The 20,442-nt window shown below is 43.7% G+C and overlaps 1 protein-coding gene across 1 annotated transcript in view; it reads right to left on the bottom strand.

Moving 5' to 3' along the window:
• Positions 1-20,442, bottom strand: part of LOC146783140 (CD5 antigen-like) — a 512,763-nt gene that overhangs the window by 111,580 nt on the left and 380,741 nt on the right. The window lies entirely within an intron of this gene.

Genomic DNA, 20,442 nt, shown 5'->3' with positions numbered 1-20,442 from the left:
TAAGATCCGCACGACAGTAGATGAGGGCCAGACCTCTCTCCTGGTCCTGCTCGATCTAACTGCGGCTTTCTATACCCTCTCCCCCTCAGTCCTTACATCTCGGCTGAGGGAGGTGGGGGTGAAGAACGCAGCTCTGGATCTTTTGACCTCTTTCCTCACGGGGAGGGAACAAAGGGTCAAGCTGGGGGAGTTCCTATCTCCATCCCGATCTGTGCTATGTGGGGTCCCTCAAGGGTCAGCACTTAGCCCGACCCTCTTTAATATCTATGTTACCCCACTAGCCAAACTTATAAGATCTTTCGGGATGGAGGTAGTCTCTTATGCAGACGACACTCAAATCCTCGTCTCTCTTCCCCATTCAGATGAACTAATCGCCTCCAGGTTTAGATCTTGTATGGAGGCGGTTGGTCATTGGATGATTCAGAACTCTCTTAAACTGAATGGGGAGAAGACTGAGGTGATGGTGTTCGGGGGGAAAGAAAACATCTGGTCAGCCAACTGGTGGCCTGACTCACTAGGAACATGCCCTTCCCCTACAACATCTGCCAAGAACCTCGGGGTGCTGATAGACCCTGCCCTCGATTTAGGCAGCCAGGTGAGCAGAACTGTCTCCACCTGTTGGGGTTTGATTCACACCCTACGAAGGATCAGGAAATATCTCTCCTTGCAGGCAAGAAAACAAATAGCTGTTGCCCTCATCGGATCGCGCTTGGACTACTGTAATGCACTGTATGCTGGGCTTAACAAAGGCCTGCTGCAGCGCTTACAGGTAGTCCAAAATGCTATAGCCAGATTTGTCCTGGATATCCCCAGATGCTCTTCGGCCACTGCAGCCAGGAAAACGCTGCATTGGCTGCCGGTAGAACACCGAATCCGGTTCAAAGTTCTATGCATGACCTACAGAGCCATTGCCAAAAATAGCGACATAGGAATTGGGTCCATCATTTCCCGCTATATCCCCGGAAGGAACTTGCGTTCCTCCGGGAAATTGCGTCTGACAGCCCCCCGTGTACGAAGAGCCAAATGGGGTGGTAGAGCTTTTTCCACTCTTGCTCCTAAGTGGTGGAATGACCTTCCCCTGGACCTGAGATCTCTCCAGTCTTTACAGCACTTCGGCTCTGCTCTAAAAACCCTTCTCTTTCAGCAAGCATATATGTAAGGTTTCCTGTCTCCTTCTTTGATCATTCTCTGATCATTTTTGTTAGGCGCCTTGATACCTGCGGGTTACTGTTCTGCGCTATATAAATCGCCATTCATTCATTCATTCATTCATTGAACCCTTGACAACTAGATGTTATTCTTGCAGATCGTGGTGGAGTCTGTAAATTGATCGGATCTAGCTGTTGTATTTATATACCTGACGACGCCCCTACGGTATACCAAGCCATCTCCAAATTACACATGATCTCCGAATCGATTCATAAAGACGAAGGAGATTGGTCTTTATTAGGATAGTTTTGGGGATTGCTAACTAAATGGGGATGGAAGGTACTAACCTTCCTTGGAGTGGTTTTGCCCATCATTTTTTCCTGTTGTCTCTGTATGCAGTGTGGCCCCGCCATCTGCGGTCGTTGTGCCACTCTGTGTGTCCCAAGACCTGAGTCACAGAAAACAGAGAACATTAAAATGATGTTGCAGCAACTGTTTGACGACCTCATGGCTATTGACATTGATTCAGATTAACGTGAATCTGTCTGTTTTGCCAGAGTTATGGCAAAAGGAGGGTCTGAGGAAATTCGATTTTCGATCTCGCTTGTATTCAGCCACCATTTTTTTTTGTGTTCCACCGCCATTTTGTGTTCCCCTCACTCAGGCAGCACAATGAACGAAGTTTTTCTGCTGATCTTACTGCGACGTGTCAAATAACCTTCTGCCTCTGTTTACGAGACTGATGTCAGGGACTGGCTGAGTCCACTAATCCTCGTCTGGTTTGACTAAACCCTGTCTCAACTGTCTGTCGGTTCACACCATTCTTTCCTGACTTTATCTTACCTTCTGGCCTTCGCTATTCTCTACTTGTATTCTCTCATTTCACAACTGTCCTCCAAAGTATACAAATATGTCCTGCCACCTGCAAGTTGAGTTGTAGACACTACCCCGGATTAACTTGTGGGGAGGGGTGACAAAAACAGTTGGAAGAGAGGTTTATTTGGGTTTCTTGATATCTTGTTTTCAAAATTTTCTCATTGGTTATATCTTGTTTTCAAACTCTTCTCATTGGATAACCATGTATGCATTGGGAGTGTTCTTGGTGAAACTATGTGCTATAAAAGATTGTGCGAAACGGAGTAAAGTGGCAGTCTCCTAAGAACATACTGAGTATACTTCTGGGACAACTGTACTTAGCTGCAGCTAATAAACCTGATCTTCTACGCTCAACAGAATGTCCTGTGTCTCTGTTCAACCAAGCAGGTGAACTCAGGAGATTAAGGCGTGCCCTGCGCCGCCAGGCCTATAAGGCCCTGGTTCTTCACGGCAAGGAAATCAGTGAGAGACTCTTGCGCTTTTGAGCGCGTCTGGTGGTCTCTCCCTCCTGGAAGAATGAAGACTTGTGGAGTATGGAGTCCCTGGTGCAGCTACAGTGGCAAGGAAATCAGCGTTCCACGTCCCTTGCTGCGGAGAGACTATGGCGCTTTTGAGCGCGTCTGGTGGCCAATAGTACATTAGGGGCCAGACATACAACCATACGAAGGGAAGTCGTCCCTTTTGTGACTACAAAATTGGTCTGCCCCATGTACAAATCCTATTTTGCGAATTGGTAATCTATTACTGACTCAAAAAAAATAGTGTTTGTGACTCGCTAATAGGAAGGGTAAAGCCAAGGGCATCCCTTCCTAATAGAGAGTTGCACTTCAATGTATGATTGTTTTGCGACTGCAATTGCAGTCGCAAAACACTCGCAGTTTACTACCTACTTCAAGAAGGTAGTTAGCCACTTGCAAATGGAAAGCGGGTCCCAAGTCGACCCCTTCGCCTTTGTGAGTGTGTGCAAAATATTTTTAAAGAGCGGGCAGTGGTTCCACGGACCACTGGCTACTCTCAGTGGCGGCTGGTGACATTTGAAAGTGGTGAGGCGTTAAATTATGACAGTTCTGCACTTCGGGGTGTTCGGGGATTCTCCCCGGAAATTTTTTTGAAAAAATAGAGGATAAATGGAGCATTTACAAGCAAATATGAGGAAGCAGGAAGGTTATTAATGCAATACACCCAGCAATGCCCCAGCCTCCTCCTTATGACCCCTATTACCCTCCCATCTCTCTCCTTTGCTTCTCTGCACCTCTCTCAAGGACCGGAAGAGCAGCAGCACTTTAATCAGGTACTCTGGAATTATGCAACAGGAAGTACCAAATTATGCAGCAGGGTTGACTACATTTTACAGTGTAATGCAGGGTAGTATTTCATTATTATGTCACTTTCTGCACATGTTAACACTATGTGAAGGGCCATCCACTGTGCAGCAACATATTACTGCATTTTTAGTAACATTTGATCCTTTTTCTGATGGTTTTTGTTAAAATCTTCAATTTAGGCTGTAGATGATGGATTATATAGCTAAGGTATCAAATCCATAATCATAATGGGCCCATAAAATCCACACTGGCATATCAAACCCTTGACTTCTCTGCGGAGAGATGTTCTCATATATGTCAATTGTGATTTCTATTTTAGAAATAAGTGTGTAAAGGAGTAATATGCACATTCTGAAATATTGATTGCATAAAAACTAAAATTGTGTGTTTAAAGTTAAGGAAAGAGCGAGTGGGTGCATATGTGGTGATGGGGCCATACAAGTGGTGCATGCAGGACTCAGTGAAAAACAGGTGAGGATGAGGAAAGAGATTACACAAGATTAAGGATTACAAAAAGAAGCAGAGAAAAAAAAGAGGCACCAAGTGGCTAACTGTGAAAGACTGCGGATGAAAGCAGTGTGAAGAGAGAACAGGAGCGATCTGACACTCCGAAGACCAGAAGCCTTTTCACAGATCTTGGTAATGGTCATGCGGCATTATGCTCGGCAACAGCTGTTGCTGTGTTTTTACTAACTTTTGAACCGCTTGAGCTAGAAGCAAGTTTTTTTGTTAAAATCTGCAGATTATGTAGCAGACTATGGATTATGTAGCAAATGGGGAAAATCTACAATCATGCGGAAATCACTGCAGCCACAAAATCGCATAATTCCAATGCACACTAAAACCACCAAAATGACACAATTGAGTAGTCTGCAAACTTGGCAGCTATGTTTCTGGTGCTTTGAATCAGTTTTAAAATCTCTTAGAGTTTCTAGTTGCTCAAATGGGTGCAATTTCTGATATTTATACGTTTCCCATGTCTTCATAGCTTGATTTCTGCTCGCGATAAAGTGTCACTCATAGTCGTTGAATGTCACTCGTAATTACAATGAAAATGTCACACTAAAGCTGTTTTAAACCTTGGCAGCTATGGAATAGTCTTACAAAGAAGTAAACCCTATTAAGATTTTATTTTACATATTGATATGTAACGGAGTACGAAGACATTCAACTCGTTCTTGACACGTCGGTTCTAACGATAGATAAATCTAATCTCACGACAACATACACATAATCTGTATACCTTACTTTCGTAATTGTCACAGCAAATGTGAAACACTTTAAATGTAATCATAGTAACAAGACATTGTCACTTTCTTTCTCAGACAACACAAACTAAATTCACTTCGTTAAATTTGCCCACACACACACCTTAGGATAAACTTGGCAATTTACACAGACTTTTTAATGATGCATTAAACTTACTTCACAGATAGGAACGAGGTGATCAGTCGTTTGTTTATAATCGCAACACCGACAAAATTAAAAAGCTCAGAACTGTGACGCTCACGCCCTAGAAACCATACCGAAATACTCCATTTCAAACAAACCTAATTTTTTGTTTTACATTAAAACAACTTGCCCCAAGTCACTCGGTCACCTGTACCGAAGTAACGTTGACACACCGAGCACAGAAATAAAAAAAATAATAATAAAACACAATTTCTTCCAACAACAAGAGCAGTCGCGGCTCGCAGTGAGTACTCGCGGGGGTGGGGGGCCGAGGGAGAAAATGTAAAAAATGAAAACTTACCTGACCGCCTCTCTCTGCTCCTGGTCCGCGTTGGCAATGGCGCCTCTTGGAAAAGGACTGGAGTGACACACACCCCTTCAGCCAATCCTGGCGCTGCTGCAGCGCCAGGATTGGCTTAGGGCACGGTTGCTCTTTGCCCGCCGCCTGCACATTAGGAGACCGAGGGGCTCCTAATGGGCATGCGCAAGCCAGTGGAAACGCAAGTGCGCATGAAAAACGGGTGAAAGATTCACTCACTTCCCCACTCATGCGCACTTGTGCTGCTGCCTGTCCCTGGCTGCTGGTCTGACAATGCATGTCAGTCAACATGACGCCGGACCGCCCACCCCCTTCAGACTCTGAAGGGGGTGGGCAGTCCGACGTCATGCTGACTGACATGATTGTCAGTTCTCCCTCGGCGATCTGAACTTAAGTAAACTAAGTTCAGAGACGCCGTCGCCGAGGGAGCTGTGAGTGCGGGCGGGGGGGCAACGCCCTAAATGGACGCACCGCCACTGGCTACTCTTATAAATGAAACAGTAACGTATAATATTTCTTTTCTAAATGCATCCAGTTTTCCTTTAAGGAAAACGGGTTGCATTTAAAAAACAGAAAAACTTCTTTATTCAAAGCAGTCACAAACATGGTGGTCTGCTGACCCCAGTAGACCGCCATCCCTGGGAGTGCTAGCCATTCCCAATGGGGTCGCAAATTGCACCTGCCTCATGAATATTAATGAGGCAGGCAATTTGCAGTCCCATTAGGATTTGCAAAAATTGTCTAAGACACTGCTGTAAATTACATTTTGTGAGTCGCAAATTGCGAATCACAAAACAACGTAATTAGCGTCTTGCAAATTGTAAGGGTCGTACATCTGGCCCAAAGCTCCATGTATTGGAAGATTCCATTTTTTAAGCAGCTTTTTTTCCAGGGAAGTTTTCAATTTATTAAGGATTTTGTACAGAAATATTAATGTTAACCTTAGAATGAATTTATAAACCATATAGAAGCACAGTTTGTGTCCATATATATCTAAGCAGAATGAGATAAAATCTCACCTGTTACTGCATCTGACGCAGGCAGGATTTAGACGAGTGCACAGCACAGAATCAGTCTTAGTGCCAGCTGTTGGATCAAGATGGCTGTGAAGCTTGGATCCTTTTTGAGCTCTTGGCCACCTTCAACATCACTTCCTATGGCATTTATTAGCAAGACTGAGGGACATTGCCCTCACTGATGGTTACAAGGCAATGGCTCGAATCCTATTTGTCTAATCATCAATAAAAAGTAAGATGGGTTCTTCACTGTCCAAAGCCTCAGGGGTGCTTCAGGGTTTGTCATTCTGCCCCACTCCTTTTAATACCTGTGTAACACGTTTGGCAAAACTCAAGATCAAATGAGTTGCAATTTATGAAGTTTGAAGACAATCAGCAGCTTAATATGGATGAAGCCAGGACTGTAGTTGTACCATTTCCAGATTCTGTTTATCAAATACAACGGCTCAGATTTACTGAATTCTCATACAGCACAGAAGCCAAAAATGCTGCTTTGCGTTGCGTGAGTTGGAGAGAGCAAGAGGGAGCCATATTTAAGAAATATAGCACTCTTTAAACATGTTCCCAATATATATGTACTGTACAGTGCCCCACACATGCAAAGTCGAAAATGAAAGGAGAAGCATTTCTCTAAACTTGTACCTATCCGAAATGGGTGCTAATTTGTACACAAAACCCTGTCTAGTACTTATTTTAGTAAATAGGGTTTTAGGTAAAAACCTTGAGCGGCTTCATGGGAACGTCCATGCACCACCCTTGTACTGCCCCCTTGGCACTAAGTAATGTGATTAAGCACAATGTACTGCTTTGCATTACTTTCACATGATTTTTCAGGTGCAAAACAAGTTTTATGCTGGAAAGTAAATAGGGAAAAAGATTTGCATCAACACAATGTGAAATCTTAGTGAATATACCCCATATATTGGATGGGGATCAATGCACTGAAGAATAAAATCAACAAAACAGAGGTTCTGATTGGGTGTCATGATAAGTTGGTCTGATCGGGCACCTGGGGGACATCAGATCAGGGCCTATTCTCCTTTCTAAAGAAATGTTGTTAAGGATATGTGGGGTTACTTAAGTGAGGCCCTTTCCCTGCAATTCTGATTTAGCATAGTTGTTTTTACCTACTTCCTTCATCCGAGAATTTTAAAGCGAATTTTCCCATTCCTTCGTTTAGAAGGTTAAAAAAATATTCAGCAAAACCTTAATTCTATTCCAGGAATGGTAATCACAAAATCATGTACTGGGGAGGGCCTAAAACAGAGATTAAGTGGCTTCCTCTAATTCAGAATAACCCTGGGCATAGGACTACGCTACGCTTGCGTAGTTTGCACAACTACGCGCTACGCAAATTGCAATTAGATATCAACATAAGGATGCGTCGGTTGTAACAGATGCACTTTCAGTTGAGGAAGGTGAACCACCTGAGGAAGAAATAATTAATTTAAATAAAAACAAATATGATTTACCTAACTGATAACTCAGTAAAAATAGCACTGTTCTTCAGCACATGTTTGGGGATATTTCGGCCAAATTCTATCAAAAAATCCTGGCCCTGCTTTGGTGTTTAGTGGATGGTACTCTGCCCATCAAATGGCAGAGGACATTACCTCAATCATGCTAATGCAGATGGACTACCGGCAGCTCAGTTGATGGAAAACGTAAGGGGCCTCATTTACGAGGAATTGACCTAGGGCAGCGCTGCAAGACTTCACCAATGTCAAAGTGCAGGAATTTATGAAATACTGTGAATTCTTGTCCTTCCCTGGAGGGGGGAGGATGGCTGCGCAGAACCACGCCTCCGCGTAGCCACCGGTGACCGCTGCTCCTCCCCCGGCAATGGAGTTTGCTGGTCTCCGTACCTGAGCAGTAACGTTGAACGCGGAATGAAGTTATCATCGGCTGCTGTCTTTGGTGTTTTCTGGTGTGCTCAGTGTGTCTAGTGTCCAGTGCGGCTCATGCGGAGATGATGGCGGAGCTGCACGGAAGGAGTCAAGATTGAGGATTCCACGGCCTCTTGGGCCTCTGGACGACTGGGTGAAGTGCGGCGTCTGAGCCGAGCTGAGTCTGCTAGAAGGTTGACGGCGACGTGCTGGAGGGCCAAGCCAATTTAGGGAGGTGAGCCTGCCTTGCGATGTTTCAGCTCCAGCTGATACAGGCTGTTTGACATAATTAGAACAGACTGGGGGAGAGCCTGCATCGTCTGCCTGAGGTCTGCACTTCCTTTTCTTTTTCTGGTGCGCTTAAGTTCTTGTGTTAGAAGCCTTCCCCTCTCCAGCACCTGAATTATGAGGCTGAAACCAGGACTCATTAACTAGTAATCACTTACTAATTTGGGTCATTGAATACCGCGCTAACTTGACTAAAATCCAGGATTCAAGGGTGAAAGAGAGGGAAAAAAACAGACAAATGCTATTTCAAAGGTTGACTCTGCGGCTGGGTTGAAAGCCAAAACTTGCTTAGTCCAGGCGAAGGCAACAACTGGGGTGGCCAGAACTAAACAAACATCAAATCGACCTGTCCTCAATTCTAGTTTTGAGAGCTCTGAAGAAGAGCCACCCATGTTGCAGTCACACTCAGAAGGTGGGTGCTTGCTACACAGAAGCAAATGGATGGGACAGTTAGTCTCGAGAAGGAACAGGTAGACGGGTCTACATCAGGGGTCAACAAGGACGAGATGAAAAGTTCTAAGGACTTTCCTTTATTCTTTAAAAAAGCATCTCAGTCGGCTCCTCCTAAAATTACAGCAAAACCGCAGCTATTAATGGAGGCCGGGCCAGAAGATGCACCAATTGGCTCTTTACATCTTCATCACCACAAGCTCAGATGCTTGGGCAGGCTCCCTCTACGGTTTCTCTGGTAGTACAAGAGTCCGGTCAACCCTTGGATGGGCAGGTTATACCTTCAACCCCAAAATCATCAATGTCACAGACTCAGCCAGTTCAGTCATCTCCTGAAGATACTATAATGCTGCAACCAGAAGCTCAAACACAGCCACAGATCCAGTCCCGGATGCCTTGTAGTCCCGGCTTGGAATCATCGGGTCAGCCTCCTGGGAACCAGAAGCTAGATGGTAGAGTACAACAGGACAATTCAGAATCCTCGATAGAAAGAGCTATTACTCAGCATATCGATATAAAGACCATGCTGAACCTTATCTTGGAGGACATAGGAGAAATGAAGAAATTTCAAGAGAATAAGATAGCCTCCCTCCATCAGCGTCTTGGGGACATTGAAGAGGCAGTGGCTTGTTTTCCAGCAAAAATCCAAGAAGCTGGATCAAGGATCACCCTGTTAGAAGATCAAATGAGTAATATGCTTTTGAAAGTGAACGAAGCTGCAAAAGATAAAATCATTCTAGAGAATAAGCTCGAGGAACTTGAAAATCACTCCCGACGGTCGAACGTACGAATAGTGGGGGTACCCAAGTGGAGTGTGGGATCCCACACTCTTCAATGGGCCGACTTGTTTATTAAACAGAAGGTCTTGCCCGAATTTACAGGAGACCTTACTATTACAAGGGCACACCGAGTCCCCGCACACCCTCTGCCTAACTCAAAGATACCACGTACCATCTTGATTAACTTTGCTGACTTTCTTATTAAGGAGAGGATTTTGGCCGAGACAGTAAAGCAAAGACAATTTTCTATCAATGAAGTCACAAAATGGCAAATATTTTCTGATATGTCAGCTGGTGCAGCTCGCAGGCGCAAGGAGTTTTTTAAACTCTTATATCTTTTCAAAGCTCAAGGGGCGCAGGCTTCAATAGTTCAGTAATCCAAGCTTCTCGTCCTCGTGAGGGGGAAATTTCATATGTTTTCAAATATGGAGGATGCTCAGGGATTGCTAAAAGAGATCTCTTCTCCAAATTGAAATTACATGTAGTGTGATGTGAAAGCTCTATACGGCACGGGGTAGGAGAGTCACCCAGGGTGTAGCATCACGACACCCAACAGTGAAGTGGGGGGGTGAGATCTAGCTAGAGGGGTTTTCACATTTCTGGGGCGGATCCCTGGGGGGGTGGATGGGTGGTAAGAGGGGTGTATCGCAGTAAAAAGAGCAGTAGCAAATGGGGCAAGGAAAACAGGGTTTTGAGTTGAAATGATTTTTGCCACAATTTAAATCTTAGAAATGGCTAGTAAATGTTGTATATGTCAGTAAATGTTAATGGGATGTTAAACAAACAAAAATATGGAGGGCTCCTAAGGTGGCTGGCCTCTTTTACACTGCAAGTTTTATTTCTTCAGGAAACCCACCTTAAAACAAATTCTCCTAAGCTCTTTCTCCCTAGAGTTTTTTCAAACGCTTTTTTTGCATCAGCTGGCCTGGCTAAGAGAGGAGTAGCTATTTACTTTTGTAGAAGTATGGCATGGTAGTTTGTCCAAGTCTGGAGAGACCCTCATGGAAGATGGCTATGGGTAATGGTTAAGTTAAATGGGACGATATTAAAATTTGTGAATTATTATGGCTTAGTCATGGACGATTCCTCAGCTTTAACGAAGGTTAGTGAGCAACTTAGGGGGGCTCCTGGACAGATTATTGTCAGAGGGGATTTCAACATTATCCAAGACCTGAAAAAAGATACTTCTAACAAAAATAAGAAGCAATTGAAGCCAAAAACTAAAAAAGTCCTAGATGCCATAAAGCAGGAGTATCAGTTGATAGATCCATGGCGTAAAGCCAACCAGACACTATGCGAGTATACATGCTACTCCCGTCAATTTCAAACAGTTTCTCACATTGACTTTTTTTTAATATCTCGGTCTTTGAATTATGTAGATGCTGAAATTGGGGCTAATTCATTCTCCAACCACTCCTATGTAAAATTAGATCTGGAAATTGAAGAGGGAAAGAGGATGAGATCCAAGTGGCAGATGGATTATCTCATCCTCCTTGATCTTTAATGGGTAACCGATTTAAGAGAGTGGATAACGGAATATTTTAAGATAAATGAAGGAACGGTGGAACCAATTTCAGTTTGAGTGGGTTCAAGGCGGTTGTACATGGGCAAATGATTACCTTTTCGGCTGCTCTGTTCAAAATACGTCACAATAAAATTGCCGAACTTCAGCAGGCTGTCGACAGTGCCTTGAACCAGAGAAATGCCCCTCTACAGGGAGACGGGGTAGCAGGGAGTCAGCTTGAAAGGGCTAAAAGGGCGCTTAGGGATTTTTTTTTAATTGAAGAAATAAATAGCTCCAGGACTTTCCAACAACACGTATATGAGGAAAGCAAAATGGTTGGTAAATTGCTAGCTGGGTTATCTAAGACTAGTCAGGAAGCGGCCTTAATTACCGAGGTCATAGATCCCAAGACTAGAGTTGCGGTAATGGATAGGGACAGAAATACCCAAGTCTTCATGGAGCATTATCAACAGCTCTATGATACCAAATACGCGGTTAGGCAGGATTCAATTCAGGAATCTTTTGAGAGTGTAAATCTTCCAAGTTTATCTAATTCCCATACGGAACATATTCAACTCGATATATCAGGCGCGGAAACTTTGGCAGCTCTGAATTCTATTGCGGGAGCTACGGCCTGTTGAAATGATGTGCTGCCTATAGAATTTTATAAGACATTTGCTAAGAAATGGGTCCCCTTCTTGATAAAGCTGTTTAATTTTACAATCTTCAAAGAAGCTATAATTGTAAGCTTTGTGAAGCAGGGTAAAAATCCCAAGGACGTTAATTCTTATAGCCGGATTAGCCTGCTAAATGCTGACTATAAAATTCTAATGAAAATTTGGGCCCAATGTTTCACTCCCTTAGCACAGGAAGAGATTCATAGAGATCAGTCTGGGTTTGTCGCCGGAAGCTCAATGTCCTCTAATACTGTGTTTTTAATTTAGGCTCTTGATGTTTTTTAATAATAACTATACTCCAGCGCTGATGGTGGAAGCTGAAAAGGCGTTTGACCTGGTTAATTGGCACGCACTCTTTTTTGATCTGGGCAAGTTTGGTGTCCCTTTCCAGGTCATAGAAATGCTTAGAAATATTTACCATGGGGCCCAGGCTCAGGTGGTGATAAACGCAAATCAAGCAGGGATAGTAAATGTCAATTGAGGGACTAGACAAAGGTGTACGCTGTCCCCCCTATTGTTCACCTTCTTTATTGAACCCCTGGCCATAAAATATGCGACAATGAGGAAATTAGAGAGCCGATACCGGGTATGGCAAGATTGAAGTTGTTCGCAGATGATATTATTCTATATCTAAGTCCTGTGAGCCTGAATCTTGATCAGGTATTAACAGAATTCAGTCAATTTGAATTGATTGGGGGCTATAAAATAAATCAAAACAAAACTGAGAGTTTAACTTTAAATACTGACTGTGATTGTCTTCCCTCAAATATTAAACATCAGGCTTTAAAATCGGAACCAATACATTATTTGGGGATATTTGTTCCCAATCATTATGGGCATCTATTTAAATGAAACTATCAAACAGTGCGGGGTAAAATTAAATATTGCTGAATAACTGCTCACTTTTGCCTCTAACCTTGACAGGTGTGTAGCCCTCATTAAAATGTCCATACTCCCTCTACTTGTTTTTCATTTCATAAACTTACCATTTTAAATCAACACTAGCTACTTTAACCTGTTCGTTGCGCCCGTCGGCCAACGGCCGTCGCGAGCACTACCTCAGTAGTGATGCACACGTCCGTTGGCTGACGCGGCCCCGCCCACTTAATGGAATGCTCCGCACCGCGGCGGAATTATCGCCGCAGTAAACAGGTTAAAGAGCTAGAATCTATGTTTAGAAAGTTTGTCTGGAGCCAGAAGGCTTACAGGGTTAAACTTCCAGCACTTAGATATTAATCAGGGTGGGTTAGCACTGCCGAAAATTCGAACATATTAGGAGGCGGCTATTTTAGATCTAACAGCTCGTTTGCTGGAATCAAATGGATTATTAAATAACTTTTTCTTGGACAAAATGGTACAGGAATCTGGTTCACAAAACCCGATATTTTTAAGAACATCTGAACTCCCAAAGAGGACTGGATGTAAGACTCTGCAGGACTATGCCTCTAGACCACAGTTCTTTTTTAAGCAAGCGGATTCTCCTGGATTCCACTATTTAAAATTAGGTGAATGCAAACGTTTGGGTTTTCAAATTCAATCCAGTCACCTTAGAAATTGGAAGGATTGTGGTTTGGAAGACCTGTGGCACTTTTTGATGAAGAATAAAGTAATCACCTGCCAAGAGGTTCAGACTAGATGTGGTGAATGGAACAAGCCTGTTTTTTTTAATATTTACAGATTATATATTATATAAACAGATCTAATCTATCGTCTAGTGGCGCCCCGACTAAGTTGGTGACCGCTCTATTTCGAGCCAAACTAAGAGGCTTGGGCAATTGGTACTCTCAGTTGTGCAATCAAAATAAATCTCCTCTGGTTGAGAAATTTCTAGAAAGAATAACTCGAGAAACTAATTCCACTCTGTCAAGTCAGGAGTGGCAGTCTATACCCCAGCTAGGGAGTAAGGCATTAAGAGTAGCCAATTTTAAAATAATGGCCTTCTTGTCCCGGTGGATGGCACCTGCTGAAATACTCAACAAAAAATATCCTGAAGTGGAGAATAGATGCTTCCGCTGCTTGGCAGAAGGGGAAGGGACTTGGCTACATATATTCTTCACGTGTCCAAAATTAGAGCCATTGTGGGTTAAGATTTATTTGGCCATAAGCCAGGCAATCCAGAAGAGGCTAGATCCAGAGGCCAAGGTAGCCCTTTTTTGAATTACTAGAGTTAGGGAAAACTCGTCAAAAGCAGAGGAGCTTTTTATAGCGATTTACTCCCTTGTTGCTCGCTCTCTAATTCTCCAGAATTGGAGGTCGGCGGAAGTACCATCATACTCGAAGTGGCTAAATAAAATGAAACAAACTATGATGTTTGAAGAAGCATACGCTAGGAGGGTGGACGCTATAAGAAAGTTTACTGCTGTCTGGAAATATTTAGGGAACCGCGAAACTACGGTGGAAATAGAAGTCCTATAGATATTTTAAGCAGGATTTAAAAAAATAACACACGTATTTGAATTCTGGCTTATCCTGTGGAGATATGTTGCTTGGTGACAGATAGTATGTTTATGGTTGTTTTGTGTTTTATAGCACTGTAGAACGTTTGCACTTTAGTATGCTAGATTTGCACATCTACAATAAGTAGGGTCTTTGACCAAAGCACTTCTGAAAATTGAGGATGCTGCCAGACTATTGTTGCAATTTGTTCTGTTGTACTTATTCTGTGTTGGTTTTATTTTGGGTAAAAGATAACTTATTCTGATTCTTTCCATTTATTATAGCACTTTAGCACCTTAGCACTTTAATATGTAGATTTGTCAGGATAAGTACTTTTGAAATTCAAGGATGTAGCCAGATTATTGTTGTAATATGCTTTTTTTTTCTTTTTCATTTTCTTCTTGTACTTTGGTTTTATGCATAACGTTCAGGTTTTGATCTTAGAATGTTAGATAAACTCCCTGTTATCGATTGTTCTTGCTATGTCTCATTTGCTCTGCTCAATAAAATGTAAAAAATAAAAACCGCTGGGTCGGTGACGTCAAGCGGATGCGGTGAGCTATACTGAAAGGGAAAGAGGAAGCACAGCTACAACCTGGATTGAGAGAACTGGCCCCAATGGGGAAAGATCTGGGGTGCTTTAGTGGGATGGGTGCTTGTGTTCTGTGGGCACTGTGATATATATAACAAAACGAGGTGTCTGGTGCTACGTACAGAGTGGAGAACATCACAGTAAATTGCAGGATCACGCTTTACCCTTGTTTACTCCGATAATGGGGCGCACCAAAACCAAACAACCGGATCCACCACTTCAGGAGGCAACAGAGAGCAACATGTGGGATACTTCGATGCGCAGTACAGAGGAGGATGTGATACCGCCTATGGGACCAAGTCGCCAGGATGACAAGCTGGACTTGATCTTAAAGAAATAAGAGACACGTATTCTGCTATAGATGCCCAAATAGGTACACCAACTTCACACTGTTGAAAGCGGACCACACAAAACTGGCGGACAAGGTCAAATCTAATAAAATAGCACTAGATGACCTCTTACCACAACAAACAATACATACCACGCAAATAGACCAGCTACAATGGCAATTGAAAGGCTTACAGGACAGAGTGGATGGGGCGGAAGGGAGATCCTTCCGCAATAACATGCGCATACTGGGAATACCGGAAAAGACTGAGGGGTCTAATCCTCCCCAATTTGTTGAAAAATGACTGTGTGAACAAGTGGCAATGATGGGCCTGACGGAGCACTATACTGTAGAGTGAGCTCATTGAGTCCCACTTAGACCTCCTGTCCCGGGTGCACTGCCCAGACCACTTATAGCACGGATACTAAATTATAAAGACCGAGACACAATACTACCCGCTGTTAGGGAGAACGCTCCAATAAAATTTGAAAACAAAACTATCTCACTCTATTCGGACTTTACTTTAGCGGTCCAGATAGCGAGAGCCACATTCCAAAACGTTAAAAAGTAACAACGGGCCCATAACTTAAAGTATGCTTTGTTATTCCCGGCTCGACTAAACATTATCTATGACCAGAAAACCCTGTTCTTTGATGACCCAGAAGAAGCAGCGGACTGGGTAGAAATTACTTTGACACCGCTGGCTTCACAGGCTTCCTCTCACACAAGTCAATAGCAGCAGTCCAAACCACAGCGCATTAGAGGATCGAGAACGGACAAGAGACGGCAACTGGGAGCTGGGTCCAGTGTGAACCCATTGTCAGAGCAGACCACGGAAAGTCAAAGAGAAGCCTTCCTGACAGCGGTGGCACTGGCGGAGCACGACTCCACGTCCGTTGCGGAAACTGTGAACTCTTCCGAAGATACCGCTGCTCATTCTGACTCCGAGAATAGCGTGGCGCTGTTCCCTCTGGTTACCCCACTGACTGCCAATGATTACTAAAGTTGAATGCTGAGATTTTTGTTACTTAGTCTGAAGCCTTTACCAGATGAGTATGTAACTCCCTATAATTTGTTGCCGGATCGTTTTGCCGATCATTGTAATTGTACCAGGATAGGGCCCTTGCTGGAGCTCCACAGATGTTAGAAATTGAGTATAGACTGATGTGTGTAATAAGGTTGATGGTTATCACTCCCCCTATAGCGAATGCACCATGTTATAGAAGTTATGAAGTTCCTGTTTAACTTTTTTTCATGGTTTGGTCCTCTAGTGTTTTATGGGGGAACCTAGTATTGGGAAAATTATCAGGATATGGGGTCTCAGCTGCCCTTAGGGTATTTTACAGCCAATATGCAGGGACTTGTGTCCATGTTAGTCCGTTCTATAGCGAAACCAATGACGCAGCCTAGTAAATATACGTACACATCCTAGAATGTTAGGGGCTTGGGCTCCATACATAAGACACAGGATTCTGGCACAATTCAAATGTAGGAAGACACATACAGTATTCCTTCAAGAATCCCATGTAACTAGTACAGAAGCCGCGAAGTTACAGAAGAAATAGAGGGGGCAATTATTTTACAGAACTTACTCCGCATTCGCCCATGGGGCTGCAGTATGGGTCAGGAATGGCACCTCCTTCACCCTACCAGAGCAGAGGGTTGACTCCAGTGGTAGGTATGTGCTGCTGCATGGTTTACTGGGCGGTGAGCACATAGTGCTAGGTAGTGTCTACGCTCCAAATACAGAGCACGATAAATTCCTTGAGGTACTTAGCAATGTACTGCTAGGGTGGGAGGAGTATCCTTGTGTGTTGGGAGGTGCCTTAATGCGGTGATGAATATCGAACTGGACAGGTCAGACCCCCCATATGAGGCCATGGGGTGCAGAAAGCAAGCAGATGCCCTTAAGAGCTGGGCGGAGGGCTGGGGCATGGGAGATGCATGGCGTATGGCGCATCCCGGTGATAAAGAATATTCGGGTTTTTTCGGCACCACATGGACTCCATACATGCATCTATCGAGTATTCTGCTTGTTAAATCTTATTGCTAATGTTACAGACACCATGTACCTAGGCAAAACCTACTTGGATCATAACCCCATTGAAGTCACACTAGTATGGGGCAAAGTCCCCACACCAATACCGACCTGGAGGTTACACCCATCATTGTTGGAGGAGCCGGTGTTTCAGAAGGCCATTTCCACAGCCATAGTTAATTATTTTAACGCCAATATAGACACTACTAGTACACGTCAAATCGAAAGGGATGCTTTTAAAACTGTGATGCGAGGGGTGGCGAATAGCACACGGGTGGGAGCGCACATTGTCTTACTGGAAAAACTCAAAGTTACAAGAGGCACATATTACACACGCTGAACTACTAGAAGACCTTCGTATTTTAGACTATCGCTCATACACACCGAAGCAGCATGCAATAGCAGATAGAGCAGGCCCATTACTCACTAGAATCATTAAAGATGCACCACCAATGTCCCCTATTCTTGAAATTAACACTATAGACAGTGATGCTGTACGTATCCAATTAGAAATAAATACTGCTTTTAAGAATTATTACGAAAAGTTGTATGTGGCGCCGGAAGAGCTTGGTGTTGATGAATACGAATCCTTTTTGAGAGACTGCAATTCCCACAGATATTAAACGATCACAAGACAGACCTGCAGAGGCCTATAACTAACATGGAAATAAGGGCGGCAATAAAGGCTCTCCCTCCCAACAAAACACCAGGCAATGATGGACTGTCCATTGAGTTCTATGCAACATATTCAGATGTTAGTCCCCCTTCTCCAGAGACTATATCAGGCCTCACTAGACACCTGTTCACTTCCTAACACCACACTACAAGCGACAGTGGTCTCGCTCCCGAAGCCAGGCAGGGATAATAAAGATATGGCAAGCTGCCGCCCCCTCTCACTTTCAAATACAGATTATAAGATCCTGAGTAGGTTATTGGCAAATAGAATCCTTCAGTTTATCCCTCCATTGATTCACATTGATCAATGTGGATTTGTGCCGGATAGAAGTACAGCCCTTAATATTAGGAGACTACATCAAATGGTGTCTTGTACACCGGCGGCAGCCACGGCACAGGGGTGTATCTCACTAGACCTACCTCAAGCGTTTGACTCGCTGCAGTGGCAATAAATGTTATGTACTCTCCCAAAGTTCAGAATTCTGGAGGAATTTGTGAATTGGATACAGCTGCTACATACAACCCCCACAGCACGTGCGCGCACGGGTGCTCATATCTCACAATCATACGCGATAGCAAAGGGGACCAGACTGGGCTGCCCGCTTTCACCTCTATTATTTATTTTGTCCCTTGAGCCTCTACTTCTTAAATTGCGTGCTCTGGCAGGACATAGGGGATACGAATGGGAAGAGAGACACTCATTGTTTCGGCATATGCGGATGACCTCATATTATATTTCAATAATCTGAATGAGTATTATGACCCAATTCCCGCAATTTTTGCTACATTTCAGCGGCTCTCGGGTCTTTCCATGAATGAAAACAAATCATATGCGTATTTTTTTAATGGCATGACACAAGTTGATCCGGTCTGGTTTGGACACTGGACATTTCAAACAGCGGCTGTTACCTTCAGATATCTGGGATTACTGATATATAGAGTAACGGAGGATATCCTAGAAGGAAATCTAAACTGAGGTATAGCGGCGCTCAAGGTGCAAATATGATTCTGGACCTCATTGCCACTATTGGTGCTGGGACGGGTAGCCATTGCTAAAATGGTGGTCCTCCCTAGGCTGTTATATTACTTCACCAATTTGCCTATTATTATTGCAGCACAGGTGTTTAAGCTCCTAGATTCTCTCCTAATAGAATTAATATGGGGTGCGGGCAGAAGACGGATAGGGCTCACTAAATTGAAACTGGATACGAAACAAAGGGGTCTGGTAGTGCCAGGTCTGAAAGCTTATTACTATGCAGGTCAATTACAGTGGTTGGCATATTGGATCACAGGATGCAATCTGTAAGAAATCGCCATGACGTGCCAGGCCTGGGAGCGGGGAGAATTATATAGGCTTTTAATGCCAAGCAGCAAAATTCCTCCGAAAGCACCACCCCTGCTAATAACTGTATTGTTGTACTGGAGAAAGTTGACACAATACACAAATCTACAGGCCCCTTATGCACCCAATATCCCTCTAATGGGACTCCCTTTACCAACAGGGATGGTAACAGTTAGGCATATATCGGTCTGGGAGGAGCCGGGTGTGAACAAAGTGGGCATGTTATTTACAGATGGTGCATTGATGAACCTCGACACATTCGTGAGCCCACAGGGGGGGCCAAATATACTAATTCCTGCTCCATGCAAATATCACTAGATACAGTTGAACCGTTTGGGCCCCAGAGAGGACAGAGCCTCCAAATCATGCGTTGACTCACATGCAATACTTGATGGGAAATGGTAGCCATCTGACACAATGGTTTTGCCAAGGGATCCGGTCACACGCTGCAGTGTCCCTTCAGACCACTCAAGATAAATGGAACATGGACATAGGTCGTATCCTCAATGATAAAGAATGGGGAAAATTACTAGAGTACCCACGGAAGGTATCCAGGAATCCAACATTTTAATTCATACAACTCATAATCGTCCACCGTGCCTATTTGACTCCGCACAAATTAAACTTAATGTTCCCGGACATGGCAGATACTTGCCCTAAATGCCATTCCTCAAATGCAAATTTACTACATATGGTATGGGACTGCCCGAGATTGATCCATTACTGGCCAACAGTATACCAAATAGTGAATGGTGTTGCCCCTGTAAGGAACAGGGACTTATTGGAGTATTGTATATTAGGATTAGGCCCAAGTGGAAGAAGGGAAGGCACGGTCTGCAAATTCGCAAATTTGGCTTTGATATTGGCTAAGAGAAATGTTACTATGAGGTGGAAGACTACCAGATCACCATTGGTACTTGACTGGTATAATGAAATGGTTAGATTGGGTAGGGCAGAGGGGGCGGAACCTATCGGGAGGAACATAGAGGACTTCGTAAAATCCCATTTCGTTGGACTGGAATGCGATGCTGGAAGAATTTATAGCCACGGATGTACAGATACAGTAAGGGGGCCCAATCACACTTACTGGGGTCAGTTGCAACAACATGTGTGGCAAGTTCCTGGATGATGTACAGACATTCTATTCTAGAAAGGCTATGGAATATGACTGTGTTTGTATATACCAATGTCCGTACTGCAGTGCTGGCTGCCGAATATACATAACAATATAAGGCTGAGTCTGTAAGGGGGTGGGAGTGGGTAGAATAGTTCTATATTTGTAATCGCTATTATAGTGTGATATACAAGCT

This window comes from Triturus cristatus, chromosome 11 (assembly GCF_964204655.1).
Source record: "Triturus cristatus chromosome 11, aTriCri1.1, whole genome shotgun sequence".
Taxonomy (NCBI): Eukaryota; Metazoa; Chordata; class Amphibia; order Caudata; family Salamandridae; genus Triturus; species Triturus cristatus.
This window is presented reverse-complemented; position numbering and strand designations above follow the sequence as displayed.